Raw genomic sequence first — 21,373 nt, 5'->3', positions numbered from 1 at the left:
TTGGTGCTATTAACACCAGGAATTGGGGGGGCGGTTAAACGACTCCCCAAAAACCCCAAGTCCCCAACGCAGTCTCTGACTAAGGCCAGGACAATGACCATTTGCACAGGCACCTTCCATGCACAACGGCAAAGAGACTCAGAGAAGCAACCTATAAAATTGTAGCAATAAGCCGATACCATGAATCGGACTGTTTCCTCCGACTATCAAATACTGTATAGAAAACTGAAGAAGCTTCAAATAATCGCCAACATTCAACGGTTTGACGGATTTCCTGGGTTCCAACGCCTTATGACTCCTCTGGAATTGAGGGATCCAGGGCTCCCCCTGACTCCATAATCCCTTAGGAGGCAGGAGGCGATCAAGGGCAGCACATGCCTCAGGCAGAAATCCATCGGGATGGTGGGTTGAATTCTGATACTTTCAAAGGAGAAGCCCATTAAAGCCTTGCAGCTAGGGGGATGGGTAAATACTATTATGGTTCTTTGGGCTGTATATTGTCTCCCTGCTTATTTAACTTATATGCAGAATTCATCATGCGAAAGGCTGGGCTGGATGAATCTCAAGCCGGAATTAAGATTGCCGGAAGAAAAATCAGCAACCTCAGATATGCAGATGACTCAATCTTGAGGGCAGAAAGTGAGGAGGAATTAAAGAACCCTTTAAGGAAGGTGAGAGAGGAGAGCGCAAAATATGGTCTGAAGCTCAACATCAAAAAAACGAAGATCATGGCCACTGGTCCCATCACCTCCTGGCAAATAGAAGGGGAAGAAATGGAGGCGGTGAGAGATCTTACTTTCTTGGGCTTCATGATCACTGCAGATGGTCATGAAATTAAACAATGCCTGCTTCTTGAGAGAAAAGCAATGACAAACCTAGACAGCATCTTAAAAAGCAGAGATATCACCTTGCCGACAAAGGTCCATACAGTTCAAGCTCTGGTTTTCCCAGTAGTGATGTATGGAAGTGAGAGCTGGACCAGAAAGAAGGCTGATCGCCGGAGAATGGATGCTTTTGAATTCTGGTGCTGGAGGAGACTCTTGAGAGTCCCATGGACTGCAAGAAGATCAAACCTCTCCATTCTGAAGGAAATCAGCCCTAGTGCTCACTGGAAGGACAGATCCTGAAGCTGAGGCTCCAAGACTTTGGCCACCTCATGAGAAGAGAAGACTCACTGGAAAAGACCCTGATGTTGGGAAAGATGGCAGACACAAGGAGAAGGGGACGACAGAGGACGAGATGGTTGGATAGTGTTCTCGAAGCTACCAGCATGAGTTTGACCAAACTGCGGGAGGCAGTGGAAGACAGGAGGGCCTGGCGTGCTCTGGTCCAGGGGGTCACGAAGAGTTGGATCCGACTAAAGGACTAAACAACAACATTCTTTGGGGAAGAAGGAAGTTAAAATGTGTGGGAAACTGGGGATATTGAAGGGATGGGTGACAGACTCATGTTTCTAAATGCCAAAGACTCCTATTTTGTGACATATTTGTGACGTATCAATGATGCTGTTGGTAGTGTATTATGGGAAATGGGGAGAGGTCTTAAAAGTACGTGAAAACCCATGCTCAGGGTTCCTACTCTTGGTGTGTTTGAACCTTGTTGCAACAAATAAAGATTAGGTCAACTGACTGCTGTTTTGCATCTTTAACTTGGCTGGAGGCTCCTTCTTTTGCTGACCCCAGAGAGACCTGCTGGGAGTGGGAACCTGAGGAGCTGGGCAGCAAAGTAAATCCACACCCCAGCATATTTTCCTTATCAACTCTTTCCCACCTGAGCCTCACCCCCTTACCTAAAAGCCTGACACCCACAATGTGACAGGATTGTGACTCCTTCCCTCAGCAAACAAAATAGATCCCTGCCCCCCAAGCCAAGCAACCCCGAGGGGCTGAGATGCCCCAATCCTTGAAATGAGAAGGGGAGAGGAAACCTTGAGGGAGCAGGCGAGGAGGGGGCTGTAGAGGCTCCAGAAACTCCTTCTCGCTGGTTCCTCCACTCCCCCCCCCCACATACTGCCTGCCTCCCCATGGCTCCTACGGCACCTTCACCCTACAGCTCCTTCACATGCGGGGAAGCTGCAGTCCCTCCACAGGGGGCCCTTGGGCCTGATCCTGCAGGGCTCATCTGACGTTCTGATGCAAGTGAACGCTCCTTTGTCCTTCAAGGAGAACAGGGTTTCCCAAACTTGGGTCTCCAGCTGTTTTTGGACTACAGCTCCCATCACCCCTAGCTAGCAAGACTAGTGGTCAGGGATGATGGTGAAAAAGATCGTAAAACAGCTCCTCCTTAAGGGATGCACGAGGAGCCCGTCTAGGAAACCGTAAGTCTCCCATCGGTTGGAGAAACTAACAGAGACCAACCAGAGTAATGCTGGAGCAAAGCGGCTGCTAAGTCTGATCTTTTATTATGGTAAAAAAGGTAAAGGACCCCTGGACAGTTAAGTCCAGTCAAAGGTGACTATGGGTTGTGACATTCATTTTGCTTTCAGGCCCAGGAAGCCGCCCTTTGTCCACAGACAGCTTCCTGGGTCATGTCGCCAGCATGACTAAACTGCTTCTGGCACAACAGGACACCGTGACGGAAACCAGAGTGCACTGAAATGCCGCTTAGCTTCCCACCGCAGTGGTACCGATTTATCTACTCGCACTGGCATGCTTTCGAACTGCTAGGTTGGCAGGAGCTGGGACAGAGCAATGGGAGCTCACCCCATCACGGGGATTCGAACCGCTGGTCAGCAAGCCCAAGAGGCTCAGTGGTTTAGACTGTGATACATAGATAGCAGTCAAGTACAACATTCCTAGTTTTTCTAGAGTGGACATGAGAGGGGATGTTTGGTCCAGTCAGTCGAAAACATCCTGTTTCCTTCTGACTGAGACAAACTTCCTTTAGCATGTGACTAGAGGTGGGCGTGACCTTACCTGTTCAGGTAACAAAAGCACATGGCAAGCAGACCCCCTCTCTCTTTCTCCATCTTGCTTTCGCCATGTGAGCTGCAGTGAGTGACAGTCTGCAGTCACTGGGATCAACCCCTCATATGGGGGTAGATCCACGTGTATATACTTTGCAACTAAGTCTGCCTTCAGGGATCCATCTGTGAACTGAATGTGTGAGTAAACTTCTTTTATATACTTTACACAAGATTGTGTTGTGTCTATTCTTTTTAAGAGGGATATAAGGGAAATTACCAGGAATCTTATATTGAGAAGCTTAAACAAGCTTGCAAAAAGCTAACCACAGTGTGTTTAAAAGGGGAATGCAAAACTCTGCTAAGTTATAGAACTTGCTAGCACAAGTTAGGAAGTATATTAAACAATATATCCTCTCCTGCCTCTCTGAACATTCCCACAAAGGGTTATTGGCCCCAACATTGCGTATTTTTGAAGGATTGCAAAGGATTGGGATCCTAAGCAGAAAAGTATTTTTCTGAGCATACTTCCTGGTAAGCACATGGTCCTTTGTTCCATAGTGTAGTGGGGATTAAGCAACCCCCCCCCCCGCCCAGTCCCACAGAGTTCACAGTGACCTAAAGCAGTGAAGATTTGTTTTGTATTTTGAGATTGTTTGCTATTTTGATTTTGAAATTTTGACAGCTTTTGAAATTTTGAATATTTCCAAATTTTTGAATTTTGAGAGGGCTAGTGTAGCTTTTGATAGTGATGCAGGGCAAGAAATGCCTATGCTGAATGAATAAAATTTTGGGCACTGGAAGCAACATTTAATAGCGCTTCTAGATGCAAAAGGAGTCTCCAGCGGGCTAGGGACAAAGGTGAGAGCTGTTTCCTAGTTCTGCTGGATCTCTCAGTGGCTTTTGATACCATCGACCATAACATCCTTCTGGACCATCTAGGGGCTGGGAGCTGGGGACACTGTCATACAGTGGTTCTCCTCCTTCCTCCTGGGCCGTGTTCAGAAAGTGGTGTTGGGGGATGAGTGTTTAGAGCCCTGGGACCTCACTTGTGGGGAGCCTCAGGGTTCTGTCCTCTCCCCCATGCTTTTCAACATCTACATGAAGCCGCTGAGAGAGATTGGGCTGGGTGTGAGGAGATTTCACCCCTCCCATACCCAAGAATCTCCTGACCATCTCCTGATGGTTTCTGCTGACTCCACAGAGAAGAGGAGGCGTGTCCTGCCTATTTACTTATTCTGCCCAGCAACATATCTGTGTGTGTGAGAGAGAGTCAGTCAGTCAGTGTATCGGAGAGAGTGAGAGTGTTAGAGATCCTAGAGATTAGATTGCTGCTAAGAGCAGCTGCAGACTCTCAGTGTAGCATTGATTTATGCTCAGAATACTTAGCTCTGTATATAGTTTTGTACCATAGTTGTAGTTATAGAATAAAAGGAAGATATTTTACAGAGCTGCTCTCCGAGTGGTTTATACTCTGCAAGACTCTGCAAAACTCTGCTGCGCAACGACTGAAGTATTGAGACAGTGAATCCGGTGCTCTCAGCTCTAAGCTGTGAGTCCACAGCACTGTGGCCGTTTCCTGCGGGAAGGAGGTCTCTGGCGGTGCTACCCAGCTCGCCCAGCCCAGTCGGGGTTGAGGTACATGAGTCCAGTTGGCGCACTGGCTCTAGGGCGATGCTGACATCGGTTATGGGCCCAGTCGTTGTTCCAGTCGTCTGACCTGGCATTGTTCCAGTCATCCCAGGCGTCCCAGTCGTCCCAGTCGCCAGAGGTTTCTGTTGCTGTTTGCTGGACGGTGGAACGGACGCTGCATGCTGGACTGATTTGCGGTGCCCAGAAGCAGAGCTGTTTGGAGCAGAGTATTCAAGCTGCCGCTGTTGCTGTTGCTGCTGCTTGATTTATGGAGGTATGTTGCTGACTGCCAAAGAAAGAAGGTAGCATCCCTGTTTGCCTGTTAATTGCGCTCTGAGTGGGAGAGAGAGTGGCTGAAGGAGTCAAGGCTTTATCTGTGTTGCACGAGGGAAGAGTTTTGCTCTAAGTAATAGCAGACATGGCCTGTGCACATTCTGGCCAGATGGCTCTGTCCTTTCCCCTCCTTACGCCTGAAAACTATGGAGTTTGGCAAGTAAAGATGAAAGCGCTTTTACAGAGGGAAAAGCTATTTCACACGATAGAAGATGACCCTCCAGATAAGGATGATGATGGTTGGGCTGAATGGCATGCTGCAGACATGAAAGCCCGAGGGACAATTGTTTTGAGTGTTTCAGACCACTTGCTGGTGAACTTAGAGGGTCAAGAGACTGCACAAGCTGTTTGGCATAAGTTGAGAGATATGCATCTGAGGCAGAATGCTGGTTCCAGTGTGATTTTCTTTAAGAAGCTGTGCAGGCTGCAGTTGGAGAAAGGTGGTGATTTGCCTAGCCATCTATCTCAATTAAAGCGTTTCAGACAGGACCTTGTTCAACGAGACCTGGCTATTTCAGAGGCTGTGTTTGCAATGCTGATGATCAATAGCCTAGATGAGTCTTATGATGGAGTGGCTGCCCAGATTTCCACGATGCCTTCTGACCGGCTAACAGAAGATTATGTGTCTAGCGTGCTCCTGACTGAGTGGGATCGCAGACAGGCTGTTAAAGAAAGCCGGGAAAACTGTGCTGTTAAAAATGTGCTTGAAAATGTGCCTGAGTCTTCAGCAGGGGAAAGTGAAAGTGAAACTGCTGCTGTTAAAGCTTTGAAATTGAAGCTGTGCTTTTCGTGTGGAGCACAAGGCCATTTGAGTTTCCAGTGCAAGAAGTCTTCAAAGAAGAAGGGAAACTTCAGAGGCAGAGGGGGAGGAGGAAGAAATCCCCAAGCACCTGCTACTTCAAAGGCCTTGATCTCTCGCTGTTCCAGTCAACGTGGGCGGAGTTTCTTCGTGGTTGACTCTGGCTGCTCAAACCCCATGGCCAAAGATAAGAATCTCTTTGTTCAGCTTGAGAAGCAAGAGAAAGAAATTCATCAAGCAGATGGGACAGTTCTCACGAGTGTGGCTCAAGGAACTGTGTTCTTAAAGAGCCTGAATGCAACTATTAAGAATGTCCTGTATGCGCCTGATATTCAGGACAATTTGTTGAGTGTTTCCCAGCTTGATCGTCAAGGGTTTAAGGTGGTGTTTGCTAAATCTCGCTGTGAAATTCTTAGAGATGGCAAGCTCATTCTGTATGCAAAATGTGTAAATGGATTGTACCAATTGCCTTTTGTTTCAGGTACAGGCACTGCAGAAGCAACTGAGAAAGAGTGTTGCAATTTATCTGTGGATAAGAATGAGAAGTTGCATGACCAATGTATTCATTATTATCACCGTATTTATGCTCATTTGAATTTCCAGGCTGTGGCAAAAATGCCTGATATGGTTCAGGGTATGAGGTTGAAAGAATGTCCCTACCACATGAAATGTGTTTCTTGTGCAGAGAGTAAGGCAAGGCAAGCTCCCAAAGGTACAGAGTCTGGGAGAGAGGCCAAGAAACCATATGAAGTCATTCATGCAGACTTAGTGGGGCCCCTAGCGCTCTCTAGAGGCAATTCAAGGTTTTTCATGGTTCTGATAGACTCCTATTCAAAATATGTTTGGGTCTATGTGCTGCAGAAAAAGTCTGAAGCCTTTACCAAGTTTCGTCAGTTTTGTAAATGGCTCAGAAATGTACATAATGAGAATGTACGTTTTCTTTTCACAGACAAGGGTGGAGAGTTTTGTTCAGAAGAGTTTGAGAGTTTTCTTTCTGAACAGGGCATTGAGCATAGGACCGCCACGCCCAGATCACCCTGGCAGAATGGTTTATGTGAGAGAATAAACCAGACCCTGCAGCAAGGAATCAGAACGCTGTTACATGATTCGGGGCTACCCAATCCTTTTTGGGCCGAAGCACTTTCGTTTTTCTGTCACGTGTATAACAGGAGGTACCAGTCTAGTATAAATTGCACCCCGTATGAGATGCTTCACGGAAGAAAGCCATGTGTAAAGCATTTTAAAATTTTTGGTTCGCAGGTTTGGGTGCACACCTCGCATGGTGACAAACTGGGCAAGCGTGGAGAACATGGCATTTTCCTAGGATATGAGAAAGGGTCTTATCGTGTTCTGATCACAGACACCAAAACCATAAGGCTGACCAGGAGTATTGATGACAATCCACAATGGGACAAAGTTGGTGTTTTTCAGTATCATCCCATTTGTGATGATGGTGCAAAAGGGGCAAAGAAAGTTAAGAGAGAGGCAAGTGTTGTTGGTGGTGATAATCCTGATGCCAATGTAGTTCCAGATGAAGGCACAGATTATCAGAGCCCAAAAGCCTCAGGTGAGTCTGACGCTGACCCAGACTTAGCAGCTTCATATACTTTAGCTCCCCATTCTCCCAAAGAGGAGGAAGCACCAGAACAAGAGGATCAGAGAGTTTTGCGCAGATCCGAGAGAACAACCAAGGGTGTACCACCGAAAAGGTTTTCTGAAGAGTTTGCAAAGACTGCGGTCACGAGCAACTCTGGTGGGGTTTTTAAACCAGGCATGAAGTGTGCTGAGAGTAGTAGCACAAAACGCTTTATTTATTTCCTTACCTGATATTTGAAGGGAAAAGCGTGTATTTCAGTTCTGAAAAATGGTTTGTTCAAATCTGCCTAATTAGAAATGTCAATTTGCATCTGAGAGAAAGAGAAATGTGTATGAAGATTTTTCTAGAAGCTGCTTATTCAATGGTATTGTAAAAGTGTGTTATATGCTGGGAAGAGAGATACCTGCAGATATGTTAACCAAGGTTGTAAGCAAAGAACAACTTTTGGAGTGTATGTGTAAATTGCAGTTATGTTAAAGATTCTTGAAATGGTCGGATGAAATGGGGGAGGATGAGGAGATTTCACCCCTCCCATACCCAAGAATCTCCTGACCATCTCCTGATGGTTTCTGCTGACTCCACAGAGAAGAGGAGGCGTGTCCTGCCTATTTACTTATTCTGCCCAGCAACATATCTGTGTGTGTGAGAGAGAGTCAGTCAGTCAGTGTATCGGAGAGAGTGAGAGTGTTAGAGATTAGATTGCTGCTAAGAGCAGCTGCAGACTCTCAGTGTAGCATTGATTTATGCTCAGAATACTTAGCTCTGTATATAGTTTTGTACCATAGTTGTAGTTATAGAATAAAAGGAAGATATTTTACAGAGCTGCTCTCCGAGTGGTTTATACTCTACAAGACTCTGCAAAACTCTGCTGCGCAACGACTGAAGTATTGAGACAGTGAATCCGGTGCTCTCAGCTCTAAGCTGTGAGTCCACAGCACTGTGGCCGTTTCCTGCGGGAAGGAGGTCTCTGGCGGTGCTACCCAGCTCGCCCAGCCCAGTCGGGGTTGAGGTACATGAGTCCAGTTGGCGCACTGGCTCTAGGGCGATGCTGACAGGGTGTTCATCAATATGCGGATGACACCCAGCTCTACCTCTCTTTTAAATCAGAACCAGTGAAGGCGGTGAAGGTCCTGTGTGAGTGTCTGGAGGCAGTTGGAGGATGGACGGCAGCAAACAGATTGAGGATGAATCCTGAACTGTTCTTGGGGACAGGGGGCAGGCAGGTGTGGAGGACTCCCTGGTCCTGAATGGGGTAACTGTTTCCCTGAAGGACCAGGTGAGCAGCCTGGGAGTCATTTTGGACTAACAGCTGTCCATGGAGGCGCAGGTCAATTCTGTGTCCAGGGCAGCTGTCTACCAGCTCCACCTGGTACGCAGGCTAAGACCCTACCTGCCCACGGATTGTCTCGCCAGAGTGGTGCATGCTCTAGTTATCTCCTGCTTGGACTACTATAATGCACTCTATGTGGGGCTACCTTTGAAGGTAAGCCGGAAACTGCAATTAATCCAGAATGTGGCAGCTAGAGTGGTGACTGTGAGTTTAATAGGGAAATGCAAAACTCTGCTAAGTTATAGAACTTCCTAGCGCAAGTTAGATAGGATATTATTAAACAATATATCCTCTTCTGTATCCCTGAAGATTCACACATAGACCACAGTTCCACCCGCGTCCTCCCTGATCTTTTATTAATAGACCTTCTGCAGCAGGGTCTGAAGTCACTCACGCGGGAGGAAGGGGGGGAACTCTGAACAAAAGAAAGAGCATACTTTTATAAATGTCAGAAAAGGTTGTCCACCCCACCTTATACCACCCTCGTAGATCTGTCACGGAGGACGTCAGAGAGGAGGTGCCCCAGCGTGAGGTTACAGCTAAGGATCCTTTGTGAAGTGGAGGGTGATAGTGATGTGTTTCTTATTTATGTGTTTGCAAAGTACCTGGTGCCGGTGTCTGGGCTGAACCCATTCTGTTAATGGCTGTCCCTTTTGTGATGTTGCAGGAATGGGCACGCCAGAGGCAACAGCACTGGAAGCGATAATTAGAATGTTGTGCTAAGATGTTCCCAGCTTTGTGTCCGATTGGGACCGGGAGAAGACAGTCTTTATTTGTGAAAGGTTGTTACTTTGTTTGAAGAATGGCTTATTCAGTAAATGTGCCTTAGTCATGAATGGGTGTGTTTTTCACTGTGGAGCCAGTGGATGGCAGTGTGGGGTGCTCCATATTGGGTCTGTCATGACAGCAACTGTTTCACTTAGTTCCAGCTATTTTGTACAAAGTTTTACAAAGTCTGTTTCAGTAGCACATTCAAAGCATTACACAGTACAATTTTGTATCAACATGACCACGTTAGAGCCAAGGCTTTACACTTTTGGGAGCATACATTTTCTTAATAACAATCACAGAAACATAACAGAGAATCCGCCTCCTTTTCCATAGACAGTACATCAATGGGAATTCTAGTCAGGCTTTCGAGGTGGCTCTGGCAAGTGAGCCCAGCTGCATGTGACAAGGGTGGGGAGGAGTTCCTTCCTGGCCGTCACCTTTGAGTATAGGAGTCACTGCCCCTATTCCTCTAGCACAGGGGTCAGCAACCTTTTTCAGCCGTGGGCCGGTCCACCGTCCCTCAGACCATGTGTGGGCCGGACTGTCTTTTGAAGGCCCCCCCCTTCAAAATACAGTGTCCGAATTCCTTTTTTAAAAATAATAATAATAATGTTTATTAAGAGTTTAGAAATTACAGAAAAAAGAAAAAAAGGTAAACAAAGCAATACAATACAATACAATACAATACAATACATATAAAACAGAAAACACTACTTATCTTAACAAAACAAAAACAAAAACAATTAAAAACGCATCCAATATTTCCATGTCTTATCTTTCATTTACTTGTTTCGACGACCTCCTCACACCTCCCTTTTTTGTATTCTAGTTCAATTAGCTATTTCAGCAAATCCTTTCCACCTTTCTCAATTTTTGTCCCATAATTTATCTTAACACAATCTGACCTTATTTTTCCCCCCTTTAGCCGATTAACAGTCTATTTTTACTTAATTCTTTATAACATTTCTGCTAAAGCCATATAACTTCATTCCAGCATCCTTCTAACATTTGTTAATTTTACAGTGTTTCTGTAAATAGTCTTTAATTTTTTTCCAATCTTCTTCCACCGACTCTTCTCCCTGGTATCGGATTCTGCCAGTCATTTCCACCAGTTCCATGTAGTCCATCAGCTTCATCTGCCATTCTTCCCGGGTGGGTAAATCTTGTGTCTTCCGGGAATGAACGAATTCATATGCCCCACAAATAACCCAGAGATACATTTTAAATAAAAGGACGCATTCTGCTCATGGAAAAACATGCTGATTCCTGGACTGTCCCTGGGCCGGATTGAGAAGGCGAATAGGCCATATCTGGCCCTTGGGCCTTAGGTTGCCTAGCCCTGCTCTAGCAGGAGCGATTGTGGGGCTTCCTTGCCCACTTCCATTCAGCTCTGCCATCCTCAAATGGCAAGTCTTCTTCAGCGATTGTGGGAGTGGAAGGCTGGAAGCTGAAGCGGCTTCCCTTGGAGTAGGCTTTGCTTTGCTTTCTGTTGACCTCAATCTGTGTTTCTCTCCTGTGTGAGTCCGTTGTTTCCTAAGGCTTCCATTTTCACTAAAGCTCTTTCCACATTTGATACATTTAAATAGTTTCTTACCTATGTGAGTCTGTTGATGTATTCTCAGGTTTCCACTATAACTGAAGCTCTTTCCACACTCCACACATGTAAATGGTTTCTCTCCTGTGTGAGTCCGTTGATCTGATCTAAGGCTTGTATTACAACGGAAACTCTTCCTCTGTAGGGGTACTCTGTAGTCGCTTGGTAGGGGTACTGTTAAACTTGACTCTTTAAACAATACTATAGCGAACTGCATTTACTGCCCATCAGTGGACAATTTATTATCAGTAAGGTGCTTTGCTCATCAAGGCATAACTGTGCATTTCTTAAAGTCAATGTGTGAGTTTTTCGAGGGGAACAAATGTCTATTGTATGCCCGGGAATCTGATGGTTCATATAGACTGTACTTTTGCACCTACTCACAATTGCCTATAAATTGCAGAGCAGCACAGTCAAGCCAGGGGTTGAGGAATCTAAGGCCACATTCCGGGTGTGTCCATGAGGCACCCAGAATTCTGGGACATCTGAATTTTGCTGGTGTAATTAAGACAAAGAATATTGTTAATGGCCTCAAATTAAAACCATGTAAATTCTTTATGCAATGTCTATCATGTTGCAAGAATAAGATTAAGGTTGCACGCAAGGGTAAGTGCTCAGATAGGAAAGTAACTGAGCCATTTGAGCGTGTACATTGTGATTTAGTTGGGCCACTCCCACCATCATTAGGAGGTTCTAAGTACTGGCTTACCCTGATAGACCAGTATAGCAGATATTGTTGGACTTATGCAATAGTTGAGAAGTCCCAAGCATTTGAGAAGTACAAAGTTTTTTGCAACTGGGTAAAAACACACTTTAACAAACCTATTAAGAACCTGTTTTCTGACTGGGGCGGGGAATTTGTTTCTGAGGATTTTGAGAAATTCCTGGAAGCGCAGGGGACTACTCATGAGTTATCTTGCCCCCGAAGTCCCTGGCAAAATGGGCTTGTTGAAGTTGTGCAGCGTGACCTGCAGGCAGGGATTAAAACTTATCTGCACAATGCTAATCTGCCCAAAGTCTTTTGGGCTGAAGCGCTGAATGCTTTTTGTTATGTTAGAAATCGTAGTTATCATTCTGGTTTAGATGTCACCCCCTATGAGAAGCTGTTTAAAAAACGCCCTAATCTGAAATACCTATGTATTTGGGGTTCAGATGTAATTATGCATTATCCCGCTAAGCAGAAATTGGGTGAGCATAGTGTTCAGTGAAAATTAATGAGCTACCAGCAGGGGGCGTACAGAATTTACATACCAGCAACTGGCAAATTTCATATTACCAGAAGCATGATACAAACTGTAAATTGGAATGGAGTTGCTGTTTTCCAAGATACTAATGGTATAGATAATACAGAGGAAGAAGCAACAGCAGCCGCAGGAAATGGTGCTTCTGAATTAATGGAAAAAGATGAAAAGCCTGTTGAATTTGATAATTTGTTTGATGATTTAAAGTCACAGGCACCCGAGGGGAGGTTAGATTCTCTTGAGTTTTCTGACCGTGAGCTTAGCCCACAGGCATCTCTTCAGCCTGACAATGATGATTTACAACACGGGTGTCAAACACAAGGCCCGTGGGCCGAATCCGGCCCACCAGACCTCGTCATATGGCCCGTGTAGCCGCCGCCAGCCTTCACCTTTTATTCTCAGTTTGTTTGTTTTTTGACACAAGAAAGCCGCCTCTTCAGCGCATGCGCGGCAGCCTACAAGCCAGAGAACGTCTGCCCTCTAGCAGCGCCGGCCGTTCTACACTGGAAACCTCCACTTTAGATGCATTCAGGAAACCTCCACTTGTTTTTATATTGAGTGCATATTGAGTCCTATAGATACAACCGGCCCTTTGAGGGTGACCAAACTGCTGATGCGGCCCCCGATGAATTTGCGTTTGACACCCCTGATTTACAACCTGAAACTAGTAGTTCACTTAGTCCCATTAAGCCTGAGGAGTCTGACTCTCCTTCCGGACTGAGGCGTTCAGATAGAAAGAGGCAGAAGCCACAACGTTTTGCAGATGAACATTTTAATACTGTGTATGCCAATAAGGCGGGTTTTGAGCCAAAAAGCTACAATGATGTTCAGAATTTACCTAAGCACCAAGCTGTAAGTTGGTATAAAGCTATGAACTCTGAGATAGCTTCTTTAAAAGAGCACAACAACACTTGGTCTCTTGTACCACAAACCCCAGATATGAGACTTATTGATTCAAAATGGGTTTATAGAGTTAAAATGAATGACATAAATGAAGTTGTAAGGTACAAGGCTAGATTAGTTGCTAGGGGTTTTCAACAAATTCCAGGCGAAGATTATGATTTGTGTTATTCACCAAGTGTAAAATATGAAACAGTTAAGCTTTTGTTAAAAGATGCATCACAACATGGACATTCTGTTTATCACCTAGATATAAAAACTGCATATTTGTTTGCAGATTTAAAAGAACAAATTTTTATGCATGTTCCTGAAGGCATAGATGCCGCTGAAGGTTTGGTATGCAAATTAAATAAATCCCTTTATGGTCTGCACCAAAGTGGAAGGAATTGGCACCAAAATTTAGCAAAAGAATTGCTGGATATTGGTTTTTCACAGGGAAGGCAGACAATTGTGTGTTTACAAAGGAAAGGGCAAACTCTGTAGCAAAAATATGTGTGTCTGTAGATGACGTGTTAATTTCTACAAAAACTAAACAGGAATATGAACAGGTAGTAACACAGTTACAGAAGAAATTTGATGTGGTGGAATTAGGCATAGCTAAAAATTACTTATCCATGCAAATTTAGAAAGGCAAAAATGGCTTTTTCCTGGTTCATCAAACTGCAAACATTGATGATCTTGTTGAAATGCTATGTTTAGAAAATGCAAATGGGAAGCAAACGCCTATGGTGTGTGGTTTCACCTTTACAGGTGAAGATAAGCCATTTCCTAACAAAACTTTGTATCGTTCTGCTATAGGCAAGCTAAATTTTATTCAAAGAATCTCAAGACCAGATATAACTTATGCTTTTCACTTTCTGGCATAATTTGTGGAAAAGCCCACTACGCAATGTTTCTCTGCTCTTAAGAGAGTGGTGATGTACCTTAAACATACCAAACATTATAGGTTGCAGTTTACATCAAGTATTGACAAAGGTTTTGCAATTTTCTGCGATGCATCTCATGCAGTGGAACAAAATAATTGCAGGGGTGTGTCTGGTAAGGTGTTTTGTTATAACGGTTGTCCATTTGAATGGAAGTCCCAGACACAAACGATTATTTGTCTCTCCACAACAGAGAGTGAATTATGTGCATGCGTTCAGGCCACTCGTGATGTAGAATGGTATCTGCAAGTATTCGCAGACCTACAGATGCAAGTAACACTACCAGTAAAAATTTACCTTGATTCCCAGAGTGGACTCGCTATCCTGTGTTCAGAGACCAATACGCAGCACACTAGAGTCTTAAGATTACGTTTACAGTTTGTAAAGAAACTAATTGCTGCCAAAATGGTTGTATTTGAATATGTTCCGGGTGACAAATTGCAGACATTTTTACAAAATCACTTCCAAAGGTTACATATGAAAGACATGTACAAAATATGCTTTATGTTTTTGTTCCACAATGATGAACCAGAGGGGAAATGTTGAATGGTTACTTTAAATGTAAAGGTTCATCATTGTTCCACCCGATGTGTATGTCTTTAAGGGGCCAGAGCAAGATAACGAGACCCAGCTTTACAGCTGTGAAACATAGCAGGTGCTGCTGAGTTGTATTGATTAAGCTGTGTTGACAATTGGGTGTAGTATATAAGGAGCAGCACCTAGCTCTCCCATTACCCTGGGGGATGGGGTGGTGGTTGGGTCATGTTTGTTTGTTGATGTATTTAGTGTATAGGGAGTTTTTGTTTTTGTAATTAAAACCTTGTTTAAGTTATTTTTGAGTCCTTTTTTATTTTTATTTTTATATAAATTTTTATTGCAAGTTTCAAACAAAGAAAAATCACCAAACATATACAATACCTTCACCAAAGAATAACAAACAACAAAAAACATAAATAGACAGTGTCAGAGCTGCCCGAGGTCCCTCACAAAGGACCAACGCCAGTTCGTGGTTATATACAAAAGTCTTTATTGAAGTTCAGTTTGTCTTCCACATCAGCAGCGTGCAGCTCAACATCTGAAACTCTAGACCGCTGAAGCCCCGTCTGAGTCTCCTCCCCCCAGACACCAATTTAAGACCCTAGCCTTGCTCCACCCCTTCCTCTGCTCTTTCCTCCTCTGGGTCCGCCTGTCAGCTGGGGTCTCGCCCTTCCTAGACTCTTCTGACGCTGAGTCCCCTGAGTCTTCCCCCTGCCTCCGGCGGGCTTTAGGACCTGGTTCCCGATCCGTGCTTTCTGCTGTCCCGCGCGCCTGTACATTTGAACTTGGCGTGCGCGCCCAGCCGGCAACCTTCCTCCTGACCGTTACACTGCTCCTGTCACTGCTTCCCCCTTCGGGGAGGCTAGCTGTACTTGACCTCCCCTCCGTTCCCCCACTCTCCGATGGAGGCGTGGTCAGTCTCGACTCATCTTCTCTCCCTGCTGGAGGAGACGCTGGCCCTGACACCTGGGACTCCTCCCCCCTACGCTCTGGTGGGGAAGCTGGCCCTGATCTCCAGCTGCTGCTTTGGGAGTCCCCGCTGGCCCCCCTTGCCTGACCATCGGCGCCTCCTTCTGGGAATCTTCTGATTCGCTGGAGAAGCTCATGGAATCTCTCGGGTCACTGCCATACTCCCCTACGCTGCCCTCAGATCCTTCCCCTTCGCTCTCCATCTCCTCTCTCCCCTGTGCCTCTGTTCCTGAGCCCCTGACAGACAGAAACATAGACAAAGAATAAAGAAAATCATAACTGTTCATAGCATATTTTTCCAAAACTAACTGGACTTCCTCACATCTCCCTTCCCTGCGTTCTCGGTACTAAAGTTATAATCAGCAATTTATTACCTTACTTCAATTCTTATTTTGTACTTCTCCAATATTATGTCTCAAACTTCAAATAATTTTTGTCAAACACTTATCAGCTTATTTTCAACATAATATTACTTCAAATCTCATCTTTTTCATAAACATCACTTAGTCTCATATATCTTTCAAGTAAATTGCTGGTGCCATGTTGTTTTCAATCGTGCAATTTCTTAACATTCATACAGTTTATATTGTTTTTGTAAATAGTCTTTAAACTTTTTCCAGTCCTCTTCCATTGTCTCTTCTCCCAAGTCTCGGATTCTGCCAGTCATTTCAGCCAGCTCCATAAAGTCTATCAGTTGCGCCTGCCATTCTTCCAGTGTGGGCAAATCTTGTGTCTTCCAATATCTTGCGATGAGTATTCTTGCTGCTGTTGTTGCGTACATAAAAAAAGTTCTGTCCTTCTTTAACACTTTCTGGCCAACGATGCCCAAGAGGAATGCCTCTGGTTTCTTGGGGAAGGTATACTTAAATACCATTTTTAACTCATTATAAATCATTTCCCAAAAGGCCTTCACTCTTGGACAGGTCCACCAGAGGTGAAAGAATGTTTCTTCAGTCTCCTTACATTTCCAACATTTATTATCATGCAAATGGTATATTTTTGCAAGCTTGACTGGGGTCATGTACCACCTATATATCATTTTCATAATATTTTCTTTCAGGGCATTACATGCCGTGAACTTCACACCGGTGGTCCATAACCGTTCCCAGTCAGCAAACATAATGTTGTACCCAATGTCCTGGGCCCATTTTATCATAGCTGATTTAACTGTTTCATCTTGAGTGTTCCATTTTAACAGCAAGTTATACATTTTTGAAAGAACCTTAGTCTTAGGTTCTAGCAATTCTGCTTCTAATTTCGATTTTTCCACCTGGAATCCTATCTTTTTATCCAAATTGAAAACCTCCTTAATCTGAGCATAGTGTAACCAATCTCGCACTTTATCCTTTAATTTCTCCAAACTCTGCAGCCTCCAGGTATCTCCAACTTTTTCTATTATTTCCCAATATTTTGGCCATTCAGCCTCCATATTGAGTCTTTTCCGAGCCTTAGCTTCCATTGGTGACAACCACCTTGGGGTCTTGTTTTCTAATAAGTCTTTGTATTTTGTCCAGACATTAAATATCGCTTTCCTGACAATATGGTTCTTGAAAGCTTTATGAACCTTTACCTTGTCGTACCACAAATAAGCATGCCATCCAAAAGCATTATTGAACCCTTCCAGATCGAGGACATCAGTGTTCTCAATAAGCAACCAATCTTTCATCCAGCAGAAAGCTGCAGCTTCATAATATAACTTTAAATCCGGCAGGGCAAACCCCCCTCTTTCCTTTGCATCAGTTAATATTTTAAATTTTATTCTGGGCTTTTTGCCCTGCCAGACAAACTTAGAGATATCTCTCTGCCACTTTCCAAAACATTCCACTCTGTCCACAATCTGTAGGGTCTGAAACAAAAATAACATTTTTGGCAACACATTCATCTTTATAGCAGCAATTCGGCCCAACAAGGAAAGTTTCAATCTTGACCAAATTTCTAAGTCCTTTTTAATTTCTGACCAACATTTTTCATAATTATCTTTAAATAAATTCAAGTTTTTGGCAGTCAAATTAACCCCTAGGTATTTCACCTTTTTAACCACCTTTAAATCTGTCTCTTTCTGAAACCTTTCTGATTCCAAAGATGTCAAATTTTTCCCCAAAACCTTAGTTTTTTGCTTGTTTAGTTTAAATCCCGCCACCCGACCAAACTCACGAATCAATTCTAAAACTCTTTTTGTACTAGATTCTGGCTCCTGTAATGTTAAAACCAGGTCATCTGCAAAAGCTTTAAGTTTATACTGTTTGGCTCCGACCTGAATCCCTTCAACCAACCGGTCCCCTCTGATCATATTCAAAAGCACCTCCAGAACCGAGATAAATAACAGAGGGGAAATAGGACAACCTTGTCGTATTCCTTTTTCAATCTTAAACTCTTCTGTCACCACATTGTTAACTATCAGTTTAGCTTTTTGTTCTGAGTAGATTGCCTCTAACCCATTTTCAAACCCCCGTCCCACTCCCATCCCTTCAAAGTTTTTCTTCATGAACTTCCATGAGATGTTGTCAAAGGCCTTCTCCGCATCTATAAAAATTAACACAGCTTTTGTATTAATGTTCGTTTGCAAAAGTTCCAAAATGTCAATAATATTCCTGGTGTTATCAAACAGGTGTCTACCTGGGAGAAAACCTGCCTGGTCTTTATGAAATACTTCATTTAACACTTTTTTACGTCTACTTGCCAAAATGTCTGCAAAAAATTTGTAATCCACATTCAGGAGCGAGATGGGGCGGTAGTCCTTAAGTTGAGTCTTTTCAGTTTCCGATTTAGGTATCAATGTGATGAAAGCTTCTTTCCACGATTCCGGTGCCTTCCTCCCCTCCAAAATCTCATTACAAACCTCCATTAATGGTTGTGTCAAATAGTCTTTCAATGTCCTATAATACTTGGAGGTAAGTCCATCTGGCCCTGGAGACTTGCCTAGTTGCATATTCTGGATGGCACCTTCAATTTCTTGTTGTGTTATTTTATAGTTCAAAATTGTTCTCTTTTCCTGAGATAGTTTAGGTAGTCCATTTTTTTTTTTTAAAAAAAGGTCTATCTCAGTCTCTTTTTCCAGCCCTTGCGTATAAAGTTGTTTAAAGTATCTCTGGAAGCACTTTCTAATTTCCTCCGGGTTCTGAACATTTCTCCCTTCAATCTCTAGGTTTATAACCGTGTTCAATTTTTGCCTCTTTTTCAACTGCCATGCTAGCAGTTTTCCACATTTATTTGCTGATTCAAATGTCCTTTGTTTCATTAACTTAATTTTCCACTCAACTTCTTGATTTATCAGTTTGGCGTATTGTGCTTGGTGAAATTTAATTTCTCTCAGGATCTCCTGAGACTTTGGTTTCAATCTTAACTTTTTCTCTCCTTCTCTTATTTTCTCCAAAATCTTATCCTTTTTCTCATTCTGTGCTCTTTTCTTTATCGTATTCTGTTGTATCAGAAACCCCCTCATAACAGCTTTACCTGCATCCCAGATTACTCTTTTTTCCACTGTGGTGTTCAAGTTTATCTCAAAATACTCTCTTAAAGTCTTTTGGGCCTTCTTAGTAATCTCCTGGTCTCTTAACAAGGTGTCATTCATCTTCCATCTGAAGGAGCCGGTTGGAATTAGTCTCATTTCCATTTTCATTGCATTATGGTCGGAGCAGGTTTTTGGGCAGATTTCCACTTTTCTAGTCTTAGGTGCCAGTCCTCTAGTTATCCATATTTGGTCGATTCTTGTCCATGTCAGATGGGCTTCAGAAAAGAATGTTCCTTCTCTTCCTAGGGGGTTCTTTGTCCTCCAAATATCAATCAAGTCCATGTTGTCAGTTAGCTGAAAAAAGGTTTTTGGTAGTCTGCCGTCTTTTGTCATACTTTGGTTTTGTGACTTATCCATGTTTGTAGAAACCACCCCATTCATATCTCCCATCATAATGATGTTGCTATAGTCCAGATAGTCCAGCATTGTCTCATGCAGCTTCTTGTAGAATTCTGATTTCCCCTCGTTCAGTGCATAAATTCCCAATATCAAAAACTTTTCACCTTGGGTTTGTATCTCTATTGCCAAAATTCTTCCTTGCTCATCTTTAAATAGGAATTTGGGTGATAGGCTCTCCTTTGCGTAAATCACCACTCCTCTTTTCTTAACTCTGTCTGATGAAATAAATTCTTGGCCTAATCTCTTGTTAATTAACACTTTTCTGTGGAGCCTAGTCACATGCGTTTCCTGCAAGCAAATAATGTCCAATTGTTCTTTCTTTAATACATGGAATATTCTTCTCCTTTTTTCCGGGGAATTACCGCCATTAATGTTCCAACTGAGAAGTTGCAGAGACATCCTGGATAAATCTGCTATTCGCTTGGTGGTGGTGTTTCTTTTTTCTGATCTTCAGGCCCCAAAGGTGTGGGTATAGGCAGAGGTGTAGGAACACGCAAAGGCCCAGGCCCTGGAATTCCAAAAATCCCTTTCTGAAGGTCTTCTCCGTAGTCATTCAGAAACTTTTCTTTGTCCTCGGCTGTTTTTATTTTCACTTTCTTCCCGCTAAATGTAAAAGATAGTCCTTGGGGAAATTCCCACCTAAAAGGAATCGAGTTGCTCCTCAGCAGTTTAGCAAGCTCTGTATATGTAGATCTGAGATCCAAAAGTTGTTTTGGGATATCTTTGTAGATTTCTGCCCTCCTGCCTTGGATTACAAGTGACTTTTCGTAATGTAGGCTTAGTATTTTATCTCTTTCTTCCTTGGATCTCAAAGTAATCAAACAGTCTCTAGGTTTGTCTTTCCTTGCTACTCTTCCAAGTCTAAAAGCAGTCACAATTTTAAACTTATCTTCTTCCAGGGGCCAAAACTTAGCAAATTCTTTTGTTAGAAAGTCAATTAAATCCCCTTGTTCCAATTCAGAAATTGACCTCAGTCTCAGGTTATTTTCCCTACTACGTAATTCTATCATAGACAGGTAGGCCTGCTGTTCACCAACCTGTTTGTATAGTGGTTTTACCTCCTCTTTTGCTGCTTCAGCTTTTTGATTGGCTTCCACAGCTAATTTGCGATTTTCTGTGGTGGCTTCCTGAAGGTTCCCAATTGCTTGTGCATGCTGAGCAACTTGTTCAGTCAGTTTATTAACACTGGCTGTAGCTTGGTCAATTTTAGCCGAATGCTCATCTGCCTTTTTTGTCCAAACTTTCCAATTTTCCCAAAATTTGTTCTAATACTGAGGCAGATCCTCCTGCAGCCATACCTTCTAGTGAAGTCTGCTCTGTTTCTTCCTCTTGTGCCACCAAGATAGCAGGAACAGAAGATCTGCGTAGCTGTGTAGCCAAAGTTGTTTGCGTTAATTGTTTAGCTTTCGCTTTAGCCGATCTTGTTTTCCCGAAGCCACTCATTCCACTCCTGTCTACGTGTCAAGGTCAAACCATGTATGTTCCCATGGGAATCCACAAGTCCAGAGAGTAAACACAAGACAGGAAAAAGCAGATACAAAAAACAGATCCCAGACAGCTGTTAACCCAAAATCCTCTAGGGGGAGTATGAAAGTATCTCGAGGGAGAGAATAAGGTTGTTACTCCATTAATGTCCAAACAGCCTTAAAGAAGCCCTTCAGCCCTCTTATAGTAACAGAACAAGTCCTTAATGTAAAACAAAGTCTCTAAGAAGTGCGAGAAACAGTATCTCAATGTATCTAGACCAATAGCGCTCCAATGTATCAGTTCCGGTAGCTAAGCAAAATCCGCAATTTGACAGTTCTATTTAATCTGGCAGTCCGAGTTTTTGGGCTTCTTAAAACATTTGTAAATCCACAAGGAGGAGGTAAAGCCAAGTCCAAAGCCAAAAAGGAAAAGGAAATTTACCTCACTTAGTCTTAGTGATCCATGCGA

The 21,373-nt window shown here is 43.5% G+C and overlaps 2 protein-coding genes across 2 annotated transcripts in view; both read right to left on the bottom strand.

Annotated features, from left to right (window-relative positions):
• Positions 1 to 21,373, bottom strand: part of LOC308595650 (uncharacterized protein) — a 302,145-nt gene that overhangs the window by 179,960 nt on the left and 100,812 nt on the right. The gene's annotated exons all lie outside the window — the stretch shown is intronic.
• The window catches only part of LOC308595609 (uncharacterized protein), a 131,833-nt gene that overhangs the window by 12,227 nt on the left and 98,233 nt on the right, over positions 1 to 21,373 (bottom strand). The window lies entirely within an intron of this gene.

Source organism: Podarcis bocagei (assembly GCF_964188305.1).
Source record: "Podarcis bocagei genome assembly, chromosome: 10".
NCBI classification, from domain to species: Eukaryota; Metazoa; Chordata; class Lepidosauria; order Squamata; family Lacertidae; genus Podarcis; species Podarcis bocagei.
This window is presented reverse-complemented; position numbering and strand designations above follow the sequence as displayed.